A 23,919-nucleotide genomic window follows, 5' to 3' on the forward strand; every position below is an offset into this window, starting at 1 on the left:
AAAGAGATTGAGCATCCATGACATTGTTTGTGTCTCTGGATCTAGCTGTGCCTGAACCAGTATTATCCCTGCATATTTTTAATTGCATTAGCCAATACTTTCTCTTTTTCTGTTTAAGGGAATTTGAGTTGGGTCTCTGCTACTAGTGACTACTAGTCCTGAAACATAAATCTAAATCACTGGGTCAGGTACAAGGATAAGATAAATTCAATCATGAAATCTGACCTGTGGAATCAGGACAAAGTTTTAAAGTACAGTAGTTCTAGGTGGTCTTTGGCCAACACAAGAAAGCCCCAGGTACTCCAGTTACTTTCTTAGAAATTGCTTCTGACCTGCCTGCTTTCTTCCTTTCCTGGATCCCACTCCCTGACTATACCATCTTCTTTCCTTTTCTAAAAAATATTTTATTAACGTATTTTAATTGTGCATATTAATGAGGTTCATTGTGATGTTTCCACACACATATATATAGTGTACACTGGTCAGACCCAGTGTTTTCCTCTTAGCTGCTTAGCCTGAATCCTTAGCCTCCATTTCCTGCTCATGTCTTACCCTTTGGATTTGACAGCTACATTTGGCTGGCTCTTCTCCGGTTTTTCAACAACTCCTGAACCATTCTCCTCAGCCCTGCCGGCTCTCCAGGAGCAAGCTTGGTATCTGCCCACCAGCTCAGGGGAAGGCTTGCCTGGACATTTCATGCACACAGAAAGTCACACACCAGGAAGCAAAATTCCATTGTTGAATCCACTAAAAGTTAGAGCTAAAGGTCAGAAACTGAGGGGAAATTTGGAACTCTGAGAACAAAAGCAATTGTGCAGCTGCAACTCCTGGGTCCTGGGCTCTGGTCACAAAAGCTGAAACATTCACAGGTTTTATCATGCAGTTTCCATAGTGCCCAGGGGATCCGAAGGCCCAAAGGTGCAGGGCAGCTACAAACACTAGCAAATACCGAGAGCTTTTGCAGCCATGACCAGATGCACAGACACAGGGTTCTTTGTTCTTTCCTCGGCATCCACACCACGGGGACCAACCACATCATACCCTTGCACCAGTCATATGCCAGTCAGCCAGCGCCATCTTTACCCTGGATTCATGCATTCATCTCCTAACTAGCCTCTTTCTTACAATCTCTTCTGAACACAGCCTCCTAGAGAGATCCTTTAAGAGCCTAAATGGATCTTGTTATTCCTGTGTTCTAACCCTCTACCTTCTCCCTGTATCACTCAGAGTCCCTGTGACAGCCTGCAGGCCTCAAGGATCAGGTCCTCTGACAGTGTTGGCTGGACATTGACTCCTAGCCCGAGCCACTGGCCTTCTTGTTCAGGAGAGGCCAGACCTGCCTTGCTGAGACTGTCCCCATGTGGCGCCCACTGATGGACCCCTCACCTCCTTCAGGCCTTTGCTCACTGTCAACTTCTCAGTGAGCCTGCCCCTGGCCACTCCAGTTTACAAGCTTTCCTCCCAGCCCTGCTCCCCTTCCCTTCCCGGACTGATCTGTCAGTGATGATTGTCTGTCAACACGTCCCATGGTGTCTGTACGTGAACACGTTTGTCTACTGTCTGTCTCCACACACCTGAATCTAAGCTCCAGGAGGGATTTTGCCATATCCTCAGCATCAATATGATGACCAACATATTGTAGCTACATGATAAGTATTTGTGAAGTGAATAAATGATCGTTAGAAGCAAAACAGCACTTTTAACTGTAAATAAATGGGACAGATACTGTAACAAAAACAACCATCCCAGGTCAGGTCAATTCTGAGGATCTATCAGTTGTGATTCATTCTGAAGTAAAAAGACATAACATGTGTCCAGTATGCTAAGAAATTTCAGTTATCATTTGAAGAATTGTGTGAGTCACCACGAGCAATTCTGTCATGCAGATGGAATATGTTGTAAAAAATCCATGAGCTATTTTAAAAAACGGCTTTTAAAATGAATATTTAAATATTAATATGGGATATTAATATTTGAAATTCATTCTTTTTCATTATACAGAGTTGATCTTAGGGATAGCATAGTCTTCAGAGCTTTTTCTGGCTACACTTGGAAAGCACGCCACCAAAACATTTCACGAGCCACACTGGTCCAGTTAATTGCTGCTTGTTTTTATTAATTTATTTTCTTTAGTTTAAAGTTCTGGAGGATGGGTAGTTGATGCATGTAGCCAAAAATATGGTTATTCTAAGGATTTCCATGTCTATCTCTTATCACAAGAGCAGATGTTTTGTATTATTAGTGAAAAACTTTCAATACCTTTAATCGTGAACTTAAAATTGACAGATGTTCCACTCAATTTCATCAGTAATATACATGGCCCATTTCTCCAATAAGTGATTGAGAATCCACTTCCAGCTTATTTTGATTTGTATCTATATTTGCTGGGATTGCAGCTAGATATATGTCCTTAACAATTAAGTTCTAGATTTGGCCAGGTATGCCTGTAATCACAGACTTGGGAGGCTGAGGCAGGGGGATCCCAAGTTTGAGGCAAGCCTCAGCAATTAGAGATGCTGTCTTAAAGAAAAAATAAAAAGGGCTTGGGATAGAGCTCAATGGTAGAGCACCCCTTGGCTTAAGCACCAGCACTGAAAAAAAAAAAAAAATTCTAGATTTGCCGGACTCAATAGATTAAGTTAAAGTTCTGAACTTCTTATTTTCAGAAAGAAATCTTTTCAAGGGATCCTCCTGCTATCTCCTGCAGTTGCTTCCCCCAACCTTGTCTTGCTGCTGACAACAGATCTCCCAGGCCCTGAGAGTGCTGGGCATGCCTCGCACAGGGTCAGGTCTACTGGGCCCTTCCATGCCCTCCGTGCCCAGGTGAGCCTGTGGCAGGGCGGCCAGGGGAAAGTTCACGTTGGCTCATCTATGCCTCAGGGAGCAGGAGGTAAATGCAGAGAGTGCATATGGAGTATATGTTTATATTCTACTAAAACTAGTTAAAATCCTGCTAGAAGAGACAATAGTCTTCAGTGACCCTACCAGTCATAGAGCTTTGACAAGTGCCAGATGCTATTCTAAGTGTCTCAACTGGATTCAGTAATTTAATCCTTTCAACCTTGGAGATGAAGATACTGTCTCATTTCTCAGATAAGGACCCTGAGAGGTAGAGGCTGAGCCCAAGCACAGTACTCACCGCTCGTGAGAAGCAGAGTGAGACGGAACCCAAGTCTGACTCTAAAGCAAGCCTTTAATCACTAGTCTCCACAACTGCTTACTTTCTTTTTACCATTCACTATAAAAGATTAAGTATTTTTGTTTCTAGAGGCACCATCTGAGATTTGCTCATGACCAACATTAAAAATGTGATACACCTCTGGAAATATTAAGAAGAAATAAAGTCCTACTTGAACAACTTGGATGACTGTTATGCATTAAATATGTGCCTTCCCCTCAAAAAAGATATGTTGAACTTTAACCCTCAGGACCTCAGAATGTGACCTTATTTGCAGATGAGGTCAAATTAATACATTAGCTAATAACATTATAACTCTGTAACTATTTCAATGAAAATGGCACAGGTGCATTAAAATAGGTTGAAATCGTAATCTAGAACTATCAATTATGTTAATATTAACACATATTATTATAATGATTACATTATAGTAAAATTATGATTTTTGGATTATATAAGTATGTCATTTATTTTATAATATATTTAAAGTTTTATAGGTACTCTACATCTGGGCTGATAGGTTAAAATGGATTGAGATGATGGCATTAGGGGGTCCTAATCCAATATGGTTTGTGTCCTTATGGAGGGCATTTGCATACAAAGACACACAGAAGGGGAACTATGTGAAGAGGCACAGGGACAGGGCCACGAGATGATCACCGTGATGCTGCCACAAGCAAAGGGATGTCTGGGACCACCAGAAGCTGGGAGAGGCCAGGAGGGATTTCCCCTAGAAGTTTCAGAGGGAGCACAGTGCTGCCAACACCTTGATCCTGAATTTTTGGCCTCCAGAAATAGGAGACAATCTATTTATGCTCTTTTAAATCACCTAATCTGTGGTACTTTGTCACAGCAGCCCCAGGAAACTTAGATCATTCCATTGAACTGACCAACATTCTATATTCAAATAATACAGCCCTGCTGTTGGTAAACCACCCGCCACTGACCAGAACCAGAGGGGCAAGCTGCCTTCCGCCTCCCTCCTGCCAAGTGATGAGAACCTTGGAAGTTCTCGACAGGGCCAACATCATCAAGAAATCATGCATCGTTTCTGAGCATCCCGGAGGACATAAAGGGAACATTAAATCACCTTCTAGACCACCACGGGAATCTGAAACACTTTCCCGGGTGTCTTGACCATGAACCCCACCCCTAACCACTCAACGACGCCCTACTCTGCCTTTTCTTGTTCTTTTCCTTCTCTCTTGATATCCTTAGTCTGTGGCCTCCCTTCTGGCAAGTGTAAAAAACCACAGGTGATGTCACTGCTTTAGTTGTTAAGTCCAGGTACGTTAGTGTCAACAGGGACCACCGGGGGAGTTTACAGCATCTAATGGACTCCAAGCTCCCCAGCAGCAGTTGCCATTGATCCTCAACCACTAAGTCACATCCCACTGACTACCGACCTACTGCATTTTGCTAGTATTTACAGTAGTGATTTCAGGTTCAGCCTGAGTTTGTGAGTAAAACAAGCTATCACATGGTTAGTCAACAATTATCTCTACAGAGTGTTACAAGAACATAGTACAGGATTTAGAGTCAAAAAGTAGACTCCCTAAGCCACTGCACTTACTGAGCCATGTTTACCTCTTCATACTCACCTGTGAACTACTTGACAAGAGATATTATTCATCAGTACAGTTTCATCAACCAGCACGACGTCTAGAACAAAGCAGACCTCTCAGCCCTTTAGCTAAGGCAGGAAAGCTGACAAGGTGAAGAAGGAAATCACTCCACATCAGCGATGGGAGCAGTTGGGCAGTACTGGACACCAGAAATTCTGACAAAATGACCTAGTGCTTGAGGCGGCTTGTGCAATTAAGAAATGATGTTGAGATATTTGGAGCAATTAATTCTAAATTGAGAAATTTAGGATTATTCAAAAATCAGAACATTTTGTAGCTTTTTCTCTGTCTAAAGTATAAGTAAGGGATGTCAAAGATAAATTAATATATATTACCCATGTTTCTCATGTTGAACATGAGGTCAGAGATTCTAAAAACTTACTTCAATAGGTTGACAACTAAATAATCAAATCACTATTTTCTTTTCTAGTATAATAGAAAATTAATTTAAAATACATTAAAACTGATTATTGTTTTAAGCTGTTTGGTACCGACACAGACAAATGAAACAATCAGCTCTAGCTGTAAGCTTATACCCTAATCGACAAAAAGAATGCATGCTTTGTAAAGATAAATACTTCTGAATATACCTATATCCACAGGGGAAACAATTATTATTTTATATTGTCTCATTCACTACTCAATTGCCAAATAAAAACTATCTAAAAATATTGAGATTTTAGCTAATTAGTTTCCCGATATTCAAACTTTAAAAAATAAAAACTGGTATTCTATAATAATAATAATTTACTTCATTGTTAAACAAAGTTTTAAGGACAGCATCAATAAATTCCTATACTATGTTCTATTTTTGCTTTTTGCCTGTGTGTACTGGCAAAACCAAATCACAGCCTATATGTGCATTATAAAGGATACAGAGTTACTGCAAAGTGAATTTACATTTAACAGAATATGCCATCATTGCTTCCTGTTTAATCATGGATGATTGACGTTTGCTAGCGGAACAATGTTGGTGGGAGAGAACAGCAGGGAGAGAGGAGGAGGAGAGCGCCTGAGCTCTGTCAGTCAAGCACTGTTGCAGTCTAGACAGTCCCAAAGAAGTCACCACTATCTGATATGCCAGTTTGACAGTCAGAGAAAAATCTCAAGGTCATTTAAACCTTAATATTGCTGAGGGCAATTCACCTTAAATGTTCTGTTTTCACCAGATAAAATTCACCACTTTATTTATGTTGCTTTCAGGCGAAAAAACAGGTCATTTTATTTAAGAATCATTATTTTACAATATTATGTTTGAAGTGATTTTTTTCCACTGATTGATTTACACGTTGAACATTCAAAAGAAGCTTTCTATGTCATTTAAAGAGTAGAATTAAGCCTGAAAATTACAAGTAGGTGTTGTCCAGTAAAAGCCTAATAAAATACAAAAATATTAAGGAGAGATGATTGCTGAAGCTGTGCCTCTCATGTATTTTTGTCCGGGCCCCTCCTTAATTGCTGCTATGTAGCATAAAAGGCAATGCATGTGATTGACTAAACACAGGTTAGAAAGCAAGAGCATTTTCAATGTGGTTACAATGCTCCTGGTTTTTAAAGTTAAAGTAATAAACTCCACGGAATTCCCAGATTTGTACACACACACACACACACACACACACACACACACATTATATAAAATAACCAAATAGTAGGTAGATCAATGCAATGAATTTCAGGATGCCAAAGGATGCACACAGATTCCAGCTATAGTAATATGTTTATATATCTGAAATACAGATATTTCTTATCATCGCCAGAGACAAATTACTTAGCAAGAAAAATCCACGTTTATCAGTAGATGTAATATCACATGAAGAAGTTGAAGCTAAAGGTAGCCCAGGAGAAGAAAATAAATCATTTGGTGCGATTTGAACTGGAGAACTTGATTCAAAGAACTGGAGCCACCTCTGCTTAGTTGCAGGCTGGGGACGGTGCGGGCTGCAACGACAGGGCCCTTCCTGTAACCGAGCCCTCCCTAAACGGGCTATCTCCTTTAAAGATGCCATACAATTTAGTGTGGTTGTTAGTTCAATTCCCGACTCTCTCGAGCCAGGACTATCAATCATGCTGAACGGTGGAATTATTCATACAGTTCAAGACTCTGGACTGCTGTTCACAAGAGACCGGAGAGATACGATCAAGCTCATTTAATTTAGACTTGAGGCTTGACGTGAACTTCACTCCCAGTGGAACAGGACTATTTATCTATTGAACCACCCAGTTCCTTAGGTTTTGTTAAAGTGGTTTCTGATGGAAGATTCTTTCAGAATATTTTGCATTAAAGAGGAAAGGGTAATATTATGAAAATTCTGTAATCTATGTAGCAACAAGGGATTCCCAAGTTTGAATACTAAGCGGCAGAAAGGTGAAGAATTGGATATAAATAGGCTCAAACTATTTCCTGGCCTACAACAAAAGCGCACTGTGTAATTTTTTTAAGTTATATTTTTCCCTTAGCACTGTCATACAATAAGAGGTTAGGTTAGCAACTAAATAAATAATGTCTTGTGATATCCAGAGAGAAGAGCTAATTTATTAGAAAACGAGTCTCCATTTGCATTGACTTGGAAGTGCAGAGAAAACGGATCATCACCCCTATTGTGGCAGGTTCAGCTGCATGGGAGGCACTGATGCTTTTGCTTAATGACATATCTCACTCCGTGCTTGTGAGAAGCACAGAGCATGTATCTCTTAAGATTCATCAGCAGTAAGCTGGAAAGTAGAATAGAATTCTTGGAGGCGCAAAGTGAAGCTGATGGGATAAGGCCAGGAAACCCGCTGACTGCTTGGGGAAGCTCTCTGTTCTTGCTAGCTGAGCCCTGGCCAGGAAGACTAAACCCACAGCAGAGGGCTGAGAGGACTCGCTTTTATAAACCGTCACCGGGAAGAAATACTGAATTGTTTTCTCTGGAGTGTTTGCAGTCTCATAACTGATGAATTATCTTTAAATAAAAATAAATTAACAAGTAAACAAATATAGGGGAGGTATCCAATATCGACCAGGGAGGTGGCACGTGAGTTTCAATTTTCCTTTGAAGAGGATAAAATTATTCATCTTATCCACTCAGAGAAATATTAACCATGCTACCTGTTTCAGTTTTTCACGGTAAACTACAATACTCCATTTTTTAAAAATGTTACTTAGTCTAAGATATTAATCAGCAAAATGGCAAAAAGTTGTCAGGAATGAAAAGAAAAATTAAAATTGACTTCAATTCCAGCATAAGCCTTTCTAAAGGCATTGAGTGTAGAAAGATGAAAAGTTAGACCTGCAGGAGGAGCAGATTTTCTTGACTCTCCCTGGGTATTTCTTGACAAGATAGAACAGAGTTTTTGTCTTCAGGATTTTGAGGCCTCGGGAATACATTATTCTGAGTATTTGAGGGCAGGAAGACAAGAACCAAGAAGAGACAACTCTCAACCCTTAAGGAACTCAATATGAAAGCTCTTCTAGTTCTGCGACTTTTTTTTTTTTTTTTTTTTTTGGTGGTGCTGGGAATCTGACCAGGACCTGGAGTGTGTGGACAAGTACTCTGCTCCTGAGCTACACCCAGCCCTTGCTTCTGGGTGCCTTTATAAACCCTGCCATTTCAACAAGTATGTTTACAGAAAATGGGAAAGTAACTGTCTGAAGGCATTGACAGTAATCAAGTTGGAGAGACCAAAATCCCAGGAAGAAGGAGAACACCATTTAGCAATGATTTTTCCCCTTGAGATATATTCCAATTCACTCCACAGGGTATGCGGGCCAGGCAGGAAACAGTGGCTCTGGGCTTCTGCCAATTTACCTATCAGGTGGGAACAACACTGGGACTCCAGGCTTCTTGGCAATTCTGACATCTGATGCAATTCCCCTGGGGACACTGGCCACTTCCTTAGCACCACCTGCCCTGAGAGAGGCCTAGAAACCGTGCAGATGACATCCACTGAGATGCTCAGGCTCTACGCAGAAATGGGAGCATTCTAGGACCTGGCAAATATCCCTGTTGTCAGGCTCGCCTCTCTTAAGAGCTGGCCCCAGGGGCAGAACACTGGAATAGACCAGCCCTCACAGAGTCGGGAGTCACAGCCTCAAAGATCCTGACTGGACTCCTCCCCAGTGTGGATCGCCTGTAGAATATCTTTGGAGAAATATAGTCTCACAGCTTTCCCCCATACAGTTTCTGAAACTCAATTGAACATTACCTGCCATCTCAAGACCGAATGACCAAAAGCCCAGAGTACAAGCAGACAAATAAAAGTGATTGACAGGTGAATTAGAGATCATTATAGGATATGAACTTTAATTTATGGTTAGTTTGTTCAAAAAGCAAGGTAATATGAAGACTTCCACCAAAGGACTGAACATAGAGAGAGTCAAATGGAAACTCTAGAGCTAAAAAACACCTGCAAACTCTTACTGAATTAGGAATTCAGTAGATAGGGACTGATTTGCTGCTCTGCAGAGTTGACTGATGTACTGGAGGACAGGTCAGCACCACAAAAGACAGATAAGCAAACAGGAAAAAATAGGATGAAAAGTGAAGGAAAGAGAGGGGAGGTATATGAAACAGAGGGAAAGGTTGAAGAGGTTGAGCTCCTAGAGAAGAGAGACTGGGAATGGGCAATCCTATCTGAAGCAACCTGGCTGATAATTTCCCAAACTGCAAATAATCCTCCCTGGGATCTTCCTCAGTATGCAGGGACAATAACTCTCCTCTTCCCCTGAGTAAAGACACCTACCCAGGATTTCAATCATGTTAAAGAAATGTCACAGTTTTCAAATTTCAAAGTCCCAGGGGTTTTTATCTATTGGTGGACAAAGAGTCTAAGACCATTTGTTTGGCAGAGCTCCTATTTGGGTTCTCCAAACAGGCCTGGATTCTAGGCTGAGCAGGGCTGAGAAGCTCAAGTGTGTCGAACACGATAAAGAATAGCAATTTGGGGATTAGAATCTGGCAGGTAGTGCATAGATAAGAAAAGTGTTGTAAAGGGCTCAGAGAGAGTGAGGAAGGTCAAGGAGGCTCAGAGGACACGCAGTGGACAGGAAGTCCTCAGGTCAGGGAAGTGCAGGTGGATTTTTAGGGTCCGGATGTGTCCTGTTCCATTTGCTCTGGTTGACTCACTGTGATTGCTCTGATCTCCCTGCATTTGCACAGTGTGTGGTGCCCGGAACCTTGTGCAGGGGTCCTCCAGGAATGAAAGAATCTCGGGCAGGTGGGGTGCGCCTGAAAGGAGCATTACATGCAGGATGCGAAGAAAGATTCCAGTCCAGTGGAACAGGAAGTCACAGAAAGGGAGCCAGAAGAAGTGAAATAGCCCCTACCAGTCCCTGGACCTGCTGAAGGGAAAAGGGAGGAAAACAGGCCCCTAGATTTCTCATAGTCCCATGGGTGGGTCCTTGAGCTACCCTAATGGTAAAGGAGAGGTGACCCCAAAAGACCAGAAGATGCGGGAAGCCAGCAGAAGAGGTTTGGATTCTGCATTCACTCAGCCTCACACACGCATGTTCTAGGAGGGAAAACACGCTGGCCACATGGATTCAGCATATGTACATTTGTTTGTGTAATTTTATTTTTTAAAAGCTTTTCCGTTTTTGAGACATTCACCATATCCTGTGTTATAGTTTCTAAAATCTAATAAAAACTCTCAGCTTCAGACTACTGCAATGTACATGACCGTTAGTGGCAATGTGACACATGATGCTGTTGTCACCAGCTTCCTCATAACCTTTCACCCCTTAAGAGAAAGAAAAACCTACCCACAAAAGCAAACCTGAGGCAGAAAGAGAAACTGTCATTTTCCCCTGCTGATGACGAGAAATGAGGTCAGCCGGGAGCCCAGCGATGACTAACCCGTCCAGGCATGGAGCAGACCAGGGCAGAGCTTCAGAAAGGGTTTTCAAGTCTTGTGAAAAGCAAATTCCTCTCTGATGCTATCTGATCCACAGGAAGGCACTCCTCAAACTGTTTGCTTCATTTTGGACTCAAACATGGAGAGAGATGAAAAGAGAGAAGGAGTCAGAGAGAGAGACAGAGACAGAGAAGGAGAAGGACAGAAAAACTGACAACCACCTACAATGACAGCTAGATGAAGAAAAGGGGAACCTAAGCAGGAGTCGGAGAACCATGGTGCAGGGGTGCACCACTTCCTTGCCCTGCCAAGAACACAGTCGGGGCAGCAAAAGCTTGAATTCTAACGTTTTCTTTCTGAACTTGCCCTGCTTCTAATCTGTCATCTGACCTTGAGCATATCAGGGCACCTCTCTGAGTATTAGCATAAATATCTGTAAGATAAGATAGTCAAAAGAGTTGTTCTTGATATTTCTCTTCTACTATAATATTCCATACCTCCAGGTCCATGATCCAGGGGAAGTAGAAAAATCTATTATGAGGAGTGTTTATGTGCAATTAGAATTAGCAACAAACTTAAATTATGGGTTTGGTTCAGCTTCATTTGAGAAAATACTTTGACATTCTAGTTTTGATTTGCTTCAATAATTTTAGAAAATATAATTATCAGTTTGAACTAATTTATTGCATGGTTCTTAATTTAAGAAAGAGACTGACAGCAGGCACTAAATAAATTTTGCAAATTAACAACTTAAATGTAATTATGTATTTAAAATATTGCTGAAATAGAAATAAAATCCAGTGTTCAATAATGTCACAGATAAGAAAACATATGTTTCCAGTCCATGTTAGAACCAGTTGAGTGAAAATAACTTCCTCCTGCCACCTAAACTGGATAACTTTCTTATCGTGCCAATAATTGTTAAAGAACACTATTCCTCCAAGAGAGGAATTTGATTTGGTAGAGTAGAATGAGAAATGCCCACACAAAATAATCAAATATGGGAGACGGAAAATGAATGGGAAAGGAATTAAAAGAAAAAAGAATGGGAGGAGGAAATTTAAAGAGAAAGATGCAGAGAAAGGAGAGGAAAAGACACGAAAGATTGGAAAATAGAAGAAAAGAGTAGAGAAAAAGAATATGGAACAAGGGAAAAACACCCTGGAGAAGAAATGCATTTCATTCTCTTTTTCCCACTCCTCTGGGAACCCTTGAGCCTCTGCCAGGGTTGGCTCTGGGCCCAAATACACACAGATGTAAACAGATGCAAATGGATTGCAAAGGCTTTGTTATTTTATGACTTTCTCAAATTTTCACTGACTAGATTTGAAGTCATGGCTTAGCTATGACATCAAGGTGTGCTATCAATGTAAAGCACTCCTGTTGAAGGAGTGCTACTGCACTGCACATTCTATCAGGAAGCGGATGGTGAATGCACCTATGAGCTTCACGGGAGAGAGACTGGCTCACTGGTAACCTGGGGACAACACAGCTGTCTCAGAATGGAAATTGGGTTGGGCCTCCAAGCTTGGATCAGTGACAGAATGAGCCAATCTCGGACTTGACCTTGAATGTGGCACTATCTAGAAAGAAAAGCAGATGTGAAGAAGTTCCTGCCTTTGGAAGAACTGGGGTGGAGAAAAGTCTTTCAACTTCCTCCTGAGAGGCCTCTGCATCCCTGCGTTCCTGAGGTGCTGGGCTTCCCCAAGGTGTGTCCTCAGCCCTCCTATATCACACTGCACCCCTGCACCCGCATGGGCCATGAGTATTCAATGTCACTGGTGCCACATGGCAAGATGATATTTTGAATCTATCAGGCTAATTTCATTAAAATTCATTTCACTGGTTTCATTGTACTTTTTAAGTTGTGGCTCCTGGAAGACTGCAGTTACATACGCAGTTCATCTTCTATTTCTAATTGGCAGTGATGTCCCTCCTAGGCCCCCGGACGGTCTCATCTCTGCCCACACCTTGCCATCTCCTCTGAGTTCTCTCTCCTCATATGTTGAGCACTTAACCTGGCCTTAGAGATGGCATGTTTTCTCAAAAAATAAAATAAAATCCTGGGAAAGCACATCTTAGTAGGACTGTGAAAGTGAGTAGGTCTCTGTTAGTTTTCTGACAAATTAGAGATACACACTTTTTAAAGGGCTTATTGGCTTTCATGTCACAGAGATACTCTTTAGACAGCCCATTAGCAATAGAAGTAATACTTAGAACTCATCCTGTTTAACAAATTTTCTTTTGTAAACAAAATTCTTTTGGAGACAGAAAATTGACAAGGCACCACTCCTCTTTTGGATGAGGGCAAAACTTTCCACAGCATTGTCTGCTTGGCTGAATGTGGTGCTAGAATGTCCCCTGGCCCTCAGTTCTGAAGAGCTTCTAGACTACATGGCAATGCTTGTCCTGTGGAATTAGCTAAGTGGAAGCAAAACCACATTAATAGCTTTCAGACACAAAAAGCATTGCAATAAAATCATGGTGAGTGAAAGCAAAGATTGCTCAAATTAATACATTCATAAGTGAAATTGAGTTTGGGACCCTACTTTTGACAAGTATATGGAGTTCTGCATGTGTGGCTGTGAGTGAGGGTGGCTAAAGTTGCTTCATTTTTCTTTAAGCAGTCCTTCAATTTTGAGTTTACATTTGGCAATATGTTATCCACTCATGATAACAAATTACAACTTTGTATTGTTCTTAATTCCATCTGATATCCAATTTCTTAGAACTTCTTTTTCTTTGAAGGGATTTTAGATTTTGAAACTTCTAGAGATTCTGTTTCAATATTGATTCTCTTTTTCTGTCATAGTATTTCTGAAATATTAATAACTGAAAAAAATATCATATTGCGAATTCTTTCTTCCTTTAAAAAAATTTTAAAATATCTTATAGCACTGGAGATTGAAACCAGGACCTCATATGTTAGGCAAGTGCTCTACCACTGAGTTACACTCCAGCCTTCTAAAAATTATTTAGGGGTACTGGTGGTTGAACTCAGGGGTACTTGATTGTTGAGCCATATCCCAGTCTTTTTTTATTTTTTATTTTGAGACAGGTTTTCACTAAGTCCCCAGGCTGGCCTGAACTTGTGATCCTCTGCCTCATCCTCCCAAGTGGGTGGAATATCATGCATGAATCACAGTCTCTCAGTTTGTTCATTCTTTGGATTATCTAGAAAATACAACTATAGAAATTTAAGAATTCATGGCAACATGACAAGTACATTTAAAATAAAATGTAAAAGCCAGTTTAAGAAAATCATTTATTTCCTGGCCACTAACACATTTGAAAGATCATTTGATAACTCTCAGTGTTCCAATAGTCTCTAAAAGTCTTGGCATCACAGACAATAACATACTATACTACAAAATGCATAATTTCCCTGCACAACATGCTTTTTGCTCATTCACAAAAGTATCAAAAATCTGCACTTTCATTGTTTTTTTTAGTTATAAAAACAACTGATTATATCAAGGAGGTTTTGGATCTCCTTAAACTTCCTGTCACCTTGAAATAGGATGACACTGAAAAGACGTGCTGCCGGAAGCTGAGTCCTGAGCAGCACAGGTGCTGTCTTACTGCCCGGTGCCAAGCAGGAGAGGTCCGACGGACCTGGGTGAGTGGGAAAGAGGCACTCTGTCCTGGGAGGTCAAGGGAACCCGAGTGCACAGGAGGAAAGAGAGAAGGACCAACCTAAGGCTTAGCACTACTCAGGTTCCGCCAAGCAAAGATTTAAAGAAAGCCATGGAAAGATCAAACTGTTTCCTGGTATTTTAACTTCATCCCAATACAATGCTCAAGAATATTTCTAAGTCTCCAGAAATATCTGGAAGTGAACATGCAAAATACCTAATATTTGGCATCTATAACAACTTACTAGGTACACAAACAATCTGGACAATGTAAGTCATAATGAGAAGGTAAACCAACCCATCTAAACTACCCAATACTGACACAGATGTTAGAATGAGGACCCAGAGACACTGAACCAGTCATAGTACTATACCCGTGTGCTCAAGAAGACACAAGGAAAACTGAGCATGTTGAGAAGAAATATTATTGGACAGACCTAACCACCACTGCAGAGTGGAGCAGTCAACTAGAAGACAACTCCAACGGACCTTTCCAGAACAAACTGAGGAGGAAAAAGGGGCTGGAAAATGGTGAAGAGAGCATCTGTGAGCTGTAGTACAAATTCAAGCAGCCTAATGCATGTGGAGAAAAATGTGGAGGCAGGGCGGGGGCGGGGAAGTGGCAGGAAAACTAAAGAAATCATGACCAAAAGTTTTCCAAACATAAAAACTAGGAATACATAATCCAGGAACCCTCATAAATCCTCCCCAAAACCCATATCACAGCACAAAATAAGCAAAATTTTTTTAAACAATAAAAGAAAACCTTAAAATCAGCCATGGAAGAGGACCACATCACACAGGAGAAGCAGAAAATAAGAAATAAGGCAGGCCAGAAGCAGAGGGGCAGCTGAGGAGTAACAATGTCAGCCTGGGCAGGGTCTGAGCCTATCACGCTGTCTCCAAAACCAAAGGGAAATGAAAAGTGTTTAGAAATAGGAAAACTGAAAGAATTCCTCTAAAAAGATTCGAACTGCAGGAAGTCCTTTGGCCAGAAGGAAAATAATACCAGACGGAGGTCAAGCGCTCTGCACAGAGGAATGAGGAGAACGGGCGAGTACTTGGGCAAACACTTCTCCGAGGCCTGTTGGCCTGTGGTGCTGGGAAGGAAGCCTCGGCACCAGCTCAGGTAAACACGAGTGACTTTCTTTTCAAATGTCTATTTTAAAAATAATGAGTGCTTAGAGCAAAAATAACAGGAAAAATAATAACAATATGTGTCATGGGGTTTATAATATTTACAGAAGTAACATATTTAATAGCAAAAAGGCCAGGAAGATTCTTATCTATACACAAATTTGTATAATGCCAGGAATACTACCACTGATCAAAAGGGTCATTTCATGCCAATAAAGTTATCAATCCAAGAAGAGAACATAATAGTCCAAAATATTTACACACCCAACAATAGGACTTAAAATCACATGAAGTGAAACTTAAAAACAACTAAAAAAGAATAGATAGACATATATAGACACATAATCATTGCCATTGGTTTCAATGACTCTTGTGTATTGACAGAATAAGTAGGCAGAAAGATCAGTGAACACACAGGATACATGAGCAACGTTATCAGGGAACTCAACTTTAACTCATGTTCATGGAGTACTCCACCCACGAAAGCAGAATACGTGTTATTTTTCTGTTCATCCACAATATTTACCATGACCATACTCTGGAAAATGAAAACAATCCTCATAAAATTAAAAAGGGGGAAAATCATCAGTGTATTCTCTGACCACGAAAGGGTTAACACTGAATCCAAGCACAGCACCAGAACCAGGGCAGTTGTCTTGGGGCTTACCTAAGACATCTGCAGGTGTGGCCTGGCAGGTGGGGACTGGAACCCTTGATGACTGTTAGTGCAGGAGGGGATCTCTCATCATTAGGAAGACTTCATTATTTTTCCATAATATTATCTTGTTTATTCTTTTTTTTGTTGCAGCCGTTCTTGGCTGTTGTGAGGAACTAAGAATACGGTGTTTTGCCCAACTTGGGATGGCTGTGGTTCTCAACCACAGAATCACCATGGGAGTTTGAGGCATTTTAAAAAATGTTTTTTATAAACATAAAATATACGTAACTTAAAATGCATCATCTAACCATTTCCAAGTGTACAGTCCAATAGTGTCAAGTATATTTACAAGTTGTACAGACAAGCTGCAGAATTTTTTCATCTTGCAAAACTCAAACTCTGTGCCTCTTAAAAGGAATTACACTGTTTATGTCCTTTTTGTGACTGGCTCATTTCACTTAACATAATGTCTTTATGGTTCATTCACAGGGTACCAAGTGTCAAAATTTCCTTTTTTTTTTTAACAGAGAAATGTTTAGAGTTACCAATGCCTGGGTCTTAGCACATGCCAAGAGTTGACATCCCTGCAGGGGAGCCCAGGCACCCCTCTGTTTAAAGATCCCTGGACAATTTTGATAAACCGATAGTGTTGAGAAAAGATGGCCACACACCCGGAGGGATCTATGAGGTGGCAGAAGCAGGGAAAGGAGTCAGAGAGGTTGCTGAGGGGGCGAGACAGAGGAATAGTTAGGCTTCCTCCTCCAGCACTGGCGGCTCCTGCAGGAGGCTGACCTTGGGTGCTGGAGGGCACATGCAGGGGAGTCTTCCCTCCAGGCCCTGCCCCACCTGGTGTCCTTCTTGCTCTGCCTGAGTTCTTGGTGAAGAGTGTCAGGGATGTGACAGAAACAGCCAGTCAGTGTCCTTTCCACCCAGACCTTCTGGGTCTACAGATAATGCTGGCTGATTCAGGTACAAAGTTAAAAAAAAATTTTTTTTTTCAGTTTCTCCAACAATCTTTTGTAACAAGAATTTGTTTATGTAAAAACATTAACATTCAAGTTCGGTTTGTAGTTCAGCTAATTATTGCAGTTTGTTCCACTGCTTAGTTCAAAAGTCCCTGAGTAGAAATATATGTTTCAAATTATCCTCACAAACATAAAATATAATAGATACATTATTTTGGAAATTAACTGTGTTTTTATGAAAGCCTTAGGCAGATATAATATGAAGAGCATTTATTTTCACATTTCCGTAGAATTTAAAAATAATAGCTTTTGTTCTCCCTATTATCTAGAATGAAAACAAGCTCTAATTTAAATAGGGACTAATGAACTTTACCTTCTGTTCCACTGCCTAAAAAATACTAATTTGACAACCAAATTAGTTTCTCCATACTAGCTGAACTCCACTGAAACTGACAGAGTACTTTGATTTGCTAGTGTCAGAGAGAGACCCATAGCCAGTTTTCCTGTTGGAGAACTCTGCTCACAGGACAGTATGAACCACAAGGTGCTCTGATCCACACTCTACATCCAGGCAACAGCTCTAAAAATATTTTCCAATAGTCATAAAAGAGACCAGGTAAAGGACTTGGGTAGTGTTATGGTTTGGACCTTTGATGTTCCCTGAACGGCTCAGTGTTAGGCAATGAATCAATGTTCAGAGATGGAATGATTAGAGCTCTAACCTCATAATCCATGTGAGAGGCTGAATGAACTACTCGGTGGTAACTGTAGGCATGTGGGGCATGGAAGAAGGACAGAGGTCACCAGGGACCTAGCCTTGGCCTGGCTCTGTCCCTGGCTTCTTGCTTGCTCACTCCCGCTGCTCCCAGCTACCATGAGCACAGCAGCTTTCCTCGGTGCCTTTCCACCATGGGCCTCCAGCCCAGAGCAGTGGAGCAGGCTGACCATGGATCAAACTGCTAAACTGAGTCAAAATAAATTTTTCTTCCTTTGAGTTGTTTTTGTCAGGTATTTTGGTCATAGCGATGCAAAGCTGACTACACAGATTAATAAAAATCCATTAAACCACTAATAAAAATTAATAAAAATGCAAATGCTAGAAATAAACAGCTAAAACCCTGCCAATTCTATCACTGCCTCATGCATCCTTAACTGTCAGGCTCCCTGTTATTTCTACCATCCCAGAGTCTAGTGACAGACCAGAGGAGGAGAAGAGAGACGTAAAGCTGTTGTCAGGAAGAGGCTCCATCTTATTTCAGTACCAGCCACTCTTGGCCCAGGTAGTGCTGGGCAGCAGACTACATCAGCTTGTAAAGTTTCATAGAATTCTGTTGCTCCCTTCGTTACACTCAAGCTCGGGCTCCTGGATCCCTTCTCCTTCCTCACTTCCTCATTGCACTCCTTTGTTCTATGGTTTTTGTTTCCTCCCTCCATTACTTCTTCATGCAGTAAATAAGAGCAAACCCCTAACATGCACCCAGAATAAGAGGGTGATGAGAGTGTGGAGTGGGAGGGAAGGTGTCGGGGGTGAGGCTAGATGAGCTGCTGTGGACAGCTGTGCTCCCAGCATGGCAGAGCATCAGGTAGCTGTTCAGATTTCCTAAAGGTGTACACTGACCCCTTATAGGTGTGTAACACATTGACTTATTTTTACATAGCTATTTGTACTGCTTAGACCGTGTAAACTTACTGCTTAAATTTTAAGGGCTTAGAGAATTTTAATGAGACTTATACAAAAAAATAACACACATATATAAGAACATGTTTTTCTGTAAAAACTTTGTTCAGTAAAATACAGTGTAACACTTTCAATTGATATTGATTCACTCAACTGCAGCCCAACACTGAGGAATGATGCATTTTGAACACAGCATCTGATTGATGGTGTCCCAGGCCCGTGGTCTGTTATGCCCACACATTGCCATTCCCTCCACCCCGCCACCTTGCTTGTCACTGCCTCTAGCAGTCGGCCCTTGTTGGGAACTCCATTGGTTTGTATTCTTGATCTGACCTGTTCTGTAAGGTGTCACGGGAAATGTTCTTCTGGAACAAGGTGCAGGTTATTCAGGATCCAGAGAAGTTCTTCTCTCTTTCCTGGGCACTCACACACTGCCTTGGCTAATCACCTTGAGAATTACCACCAGACTCCTTTTCTGGTTATTTTAGGCCCTAGGCATCAGGGACCACACAAGGTCTCTGTGCTTATATCCCACAAATTTCAGACATGACTTCTACAAACCCCCAAAGCCCTGTTTTTCTACAAGTATGAAGTTCTTTTTGTGTCCTTGAATTTCATCATACTATGTTCTTCATCTAAAATAAACCCCCAGACCACTATTTGTTCCAATATCATTTTCTGCACAGTTCATCTCAAACCGTTACTTCTTTAAGTTTACGACCAACTCCTCTCCCTTTTGAACGTCTGTTGGACTAGATCCTCTCTAGGTCCTGCAAAGTCTGGTTACTTGTCCAGTTGGCTTCTCTAGACTCACTCAGCTCTGCAATGTCAGCCTTGCACCCCAAATCACCACAGCATCATGTTGAATGCAAAGACACATGTGGATATTACACATGAGCCCAATAAAATTATTCTTTTACAATATGAAAGGAGATCCTAACATGAATTTACATTTGAAATAAAACAGAATCATTTATAAAAAGTAAATGGCCAACCCTGCTTTGGATTCCCATATTTTTACAAATTAGTTCATTGAACATATTTTTATATTCTTCAGTTAAGTTTAATATTCAATTAATTCAGTGGATGAGCACACAGTTTCCACCCTTTTCAACATGAAAATCAACTTAATCTGTCCTGTAGATGGCCTTTCATCATACCTACAAATGTGCACACCCCTTGAAAACCTGAGCTGCCCCTCCATTCTGTCCTTTGACTGCATTTTTTGGTCTTTAAAATCACATACTGGTTCTCGAAATACCAGAAAACAACAATTGCTGGGTGAGCACAGTGAGCCAGTGAGCGCCCGCGACTGCGGCAATAAGCTGTGTTCATGACAGGTCCTTAAACTGACGAGAATATAAAATTTCGGAATCACTTTATTTTAAGTGTATCATTATAAATTGGTTTGATATTCATTATCAGAGTATAGATAATTATGAGTTCATTTGGTATTCATATGGATGTCACACGTACTTCCAGAGGCGTTACACTATAATTTAGTATTAGTTAATGGTCACTAAAAATAAAATGTTATCAAATTTCCCAACAGAACACATTTTAAATGAATTTAACCCAAGATGATTAATAGGTAATAACTCTGACAATTAGCTTCCCTCTGTAATGAGGAGAAAACGAATTTTTTTTTTTTATTGGTCGTTCATAACACTATATGGTTCTTAATACATCATATTACACGGTTTGATTCAAGTGGATTATGAACTCCCGCTTTTACCCCATATACAGATTGCTGTATCACACCAGTTTCCCTTCCATTAATTGACATATTGCCTTTCTAGTGTCTGATGTATTCTGCTGTCTGTCCTATTCTCTACTGTCCCCCCTCCCCTCCCCTCCCCTCCCCTCCCCTCCCCTTTTCTCTCTCTACCCCTTCTACTGTACATCCTTTCTTCCATTTGTATTATCTTGTCTTACCCCTCCTTTCCTCTTATATGACATTTTGTATAACCCTGAGGATCGCCTTCCATTTCCATGCAATTTCCCTTCTCACTCCCTTTCCCTCCCACCTCTTATCCCTGTTTAATGTAAATCTTCTTCTCAAGCTCTTCGTCCCTACCCTGTCCTTGTTTACTCCCCTTATATCAAAGGAGTCATTTGGTATTTGTTTTTTAAAGATTGACTAGCTTCACTTAGCATAATCTGCTCTAATGCCATCCATTTCCCTCCAAACTCTATGATTTTGTCATTTTTTTAATGCAGAATAATACTCCATAGTATATAAATGCCACATTTTTTTTATCCATTCATCTATTGAAGGGCATCTAGGCTGGTTCCACAGTCTTGCTATCGTGAATTGAGCTGCTATGAACATCGATGTAGCAGTGTCCCTGTAGCATGCTCTTGTTAGGGCTTTAGGGAATAGACCGAGAAGGGGAATAGCTGGGTCGAATGGCGGTTCCATTCCCAGCTTTCCGAGAAATCTCCATACTGCTTTCCAAATTGGCTGCACCAATTTGCAGTCCCACCAGCAATGAACAAGAGTGCCCTTTTCCCCGCATCCTCTCCAGCACTTACTGTTGTTTGACTTCCTAATGGCTGCCAGTCTTACTGGAGTGAGATGGTATCTTAGGGTAGTTTTGATTTGCATTTCTCTGACTGCTAGTGATGGTGAGCATTTTTTCATGTACTTGTTGATTGATTGTATGTCCTCCTCTGAGAAGTGTCTGTTCAGGTCCTTGGCCCATTTATTGATTGGGTTATTTGTTATCTTATTGTCTAATTTTTTGAGTTCTTTGTATATTCTGGTAATTAGGGCTCTATCTGAAGTGTGTGGAGTAAAGATTTGTTCCCAGGATGTAGGCTCCCTGTTTATCTCTCTTATTGTTTCTTTTGCTGAGAAAAAACTTTTTAGTTTGAGTAAGTCCCATTTGTTGATTCTGTTTGTTAACTCTAGCGCTATGGGTGTCCTATTGAGGAATTTGGAGCCCGATCCCACAGCGTGCAGATCATAACCAACTTTTTCTTCTATCAGATGCCATGTCTCTGGTTTAATATCAAGCTCCTTGATCCATTTTGAGTTAACTTTTGTGCATGGCGAGAGATAGGGATTCAGATTCATTTTGGTGCAAATGGATTTCCAGTTTTCCCAGCACCATTTGTTGAAGATGCTATCCTTCCTCCATTGCATGCTTTTAGCCCCTTTATCAAAAATAAGATAGTTGTAGTTTTGTGGATTGGTTACTGTGTCCTCTATTCTGTACCATTGGTCCACCCGCCTGTTTTGGTACCAGTACCATGCTGTTTTAGTTACTATTGCTCTGTAGTATAGTTTGAAGTCTGGTATCGCTATACCGCCTGATTCACACTTCCTGCTTAGTATTGTTTTTGCTATTCTGGGTCTTTTATTATTCCATATGAATTTCCTGATTCTTTTATCGATTTCTACAAGATATGCTGTTGGGATTTTGATTGGCAAGGCATTGAACTTATATAGGACTTTTGGTAATATCGCCATTTTGATGATGTTGGTTCTGCCTATCCATGAGCAGGGTATATTTTTCCATCTTCTAAGGTCTTCTTCTATGTCTTTCTTTAGGGTTCTGTAATTTTCATTGTATAAATCTTTCACCTCTTTTGTTAGGCTGATTCCCAAGTATTTTATTTTTTGGGGGGATATTGTGAATGGAGTAGTTGTCCTCATTTCCGTTTCAGAGGATTTGTCGCTGATATACAGGAATGCCTTTGATTTATGCGTGTTGATCTTATATCCTGCCACTTTGCTGAATTCATTTATTAGCTCTAATAGCTTCTTTGTAGACCCTTTTGGGTCTGCTAGGTATAGGATCATATCATCTGCAAATAGCGATAATTTAAGTTCTTCTTTTCCTATTTTTATGCCTTTAATTTCTTTCGTCTGCCTAATTGCTCTGGCCAGTGTCTCGAGGACTATGTTGAACAGAAGTGGTGAGAGAGGGCATCCCTGTCTTGTACCAGATCTTAGAGGGAATGCCTTCAATTTTTCTCCATTCAGAATGATGCTGGCCTGTGGCTTATCATAGATTGCTTTTACAATGTTGAGGTATGATCCAGTTATCCCTAATTTTTCCAGAGTTTTGAACATAAAGGGATGCTGTACTTTGTCGAATGCTTTTTCTGCATCTATCGAGATGATCATATGGTTCTTAATTTTAAGTCTATTGATGTGGTGGATAACATTTATTGATTTCCATATATTGAACCAACCTTGCATACCAGGGATGAATCCTACTTGATCATGGTGTATAATTTTTTTGATATGTATTTGAATCCGATTCGCCAGAATTTTATTGAGGATTTTTGCATCAAGGTTCATTAGAGATATTGGTCTGTAGTTTTCTTTCTTTGAAGTATCTTTGTCTGGTTTCGGAATCAGGGTGATGTTGGCCTCGTAGAATGAATTTGGAAGTTCTCCCTCTTTTTCTATTTCCTGAAATAGCTTGAAAAGTATTGGTGTTAGTTCCTCTTTAAAGGTTTTGTAAAACTCTGCTGTATACCCATCCGGTCCTGGGCTTTTCTTAGTTGGTAGTCTTTTGATGGTTTCTTCTATTTCCTCTATTGTTATTGGTCTGTTTAGGTTGTCTATATCCTCCTGGCTCAATCTGGGCAGATCATAAGACTCAAGGAATTTATCTATGCCTTCACTATCTTCTATTTGATTGGAGTATAAGGATTCAAAGTAATTTCTGATTATCTTCTGTATTTCTGAAGTGTCTGTTGTGATATTGCCTTTTTCATCCCGTATGCTAGTAATTTGGGTTCTCTCTCTTCTTCTCTTCGTTAGTATGGCTAAGGGTCTGTCAATTTTATTTATTTTTTCAAAGAACCAGCTTTTAGTTTTGTCAATTTTTTCAATAGTTTCTTTTGTTTCAATTTCATTAATTTCAGCTCTGATTTTAATTATTTCTTGCCTTCTACTTCTTTTGCTGTTGTTTTGCTCTTCTTTTTCTAGGATTTTGAGATGAAGTATGAGATCATTTATTTGTTGGTTTTTTCTTTTTTTGAGGTATGAACTCCAAGCAATGAATTTTCCTCTTAGAACTGCTTTCAATGTGTCCCATAGATTCCGATATGTTGTGTCTGTGTTTTCATTTAACTCTAGGAATTTTTTAATTTCCTCCTTGATGTCTTCTAAAACCCATTGATCACTCAGCAACCTGTTGTTCATTCTCCAGGTGATGCTTGATTTTTCCTTTCTTCTTTTATCATTGATTT

General features: G+C 40.5%; 1 protein-coding gene across 1 annotated transcript in view; it reads right to left on the minus strand.

Annotated features, from left to right (window-relative positions):
* Pacrg (parkin coregulated) overlaps positions 1-23,919 on the minus strand; it is a 469,717-nt gene that overhangs the window by 267,653 nt on the left and 178,145 nt on the right. The window lies entirely within an intron of this gene.

Source organism: Urocitellus parryii, chromosome 8 (assembly GCF_045843805.1).
Source record: "Urocitellus parryii isolate mUroPar1 chromosome 8, mUroPar1.hap1, whole genome shotgun sequence".
NCBI classification, from domain to species: Eukaryota; Metazoa; Chordata; class Mammalia; order Rodentia; family Sciuridae; genus Urocitellus; species Urocitellus parryii.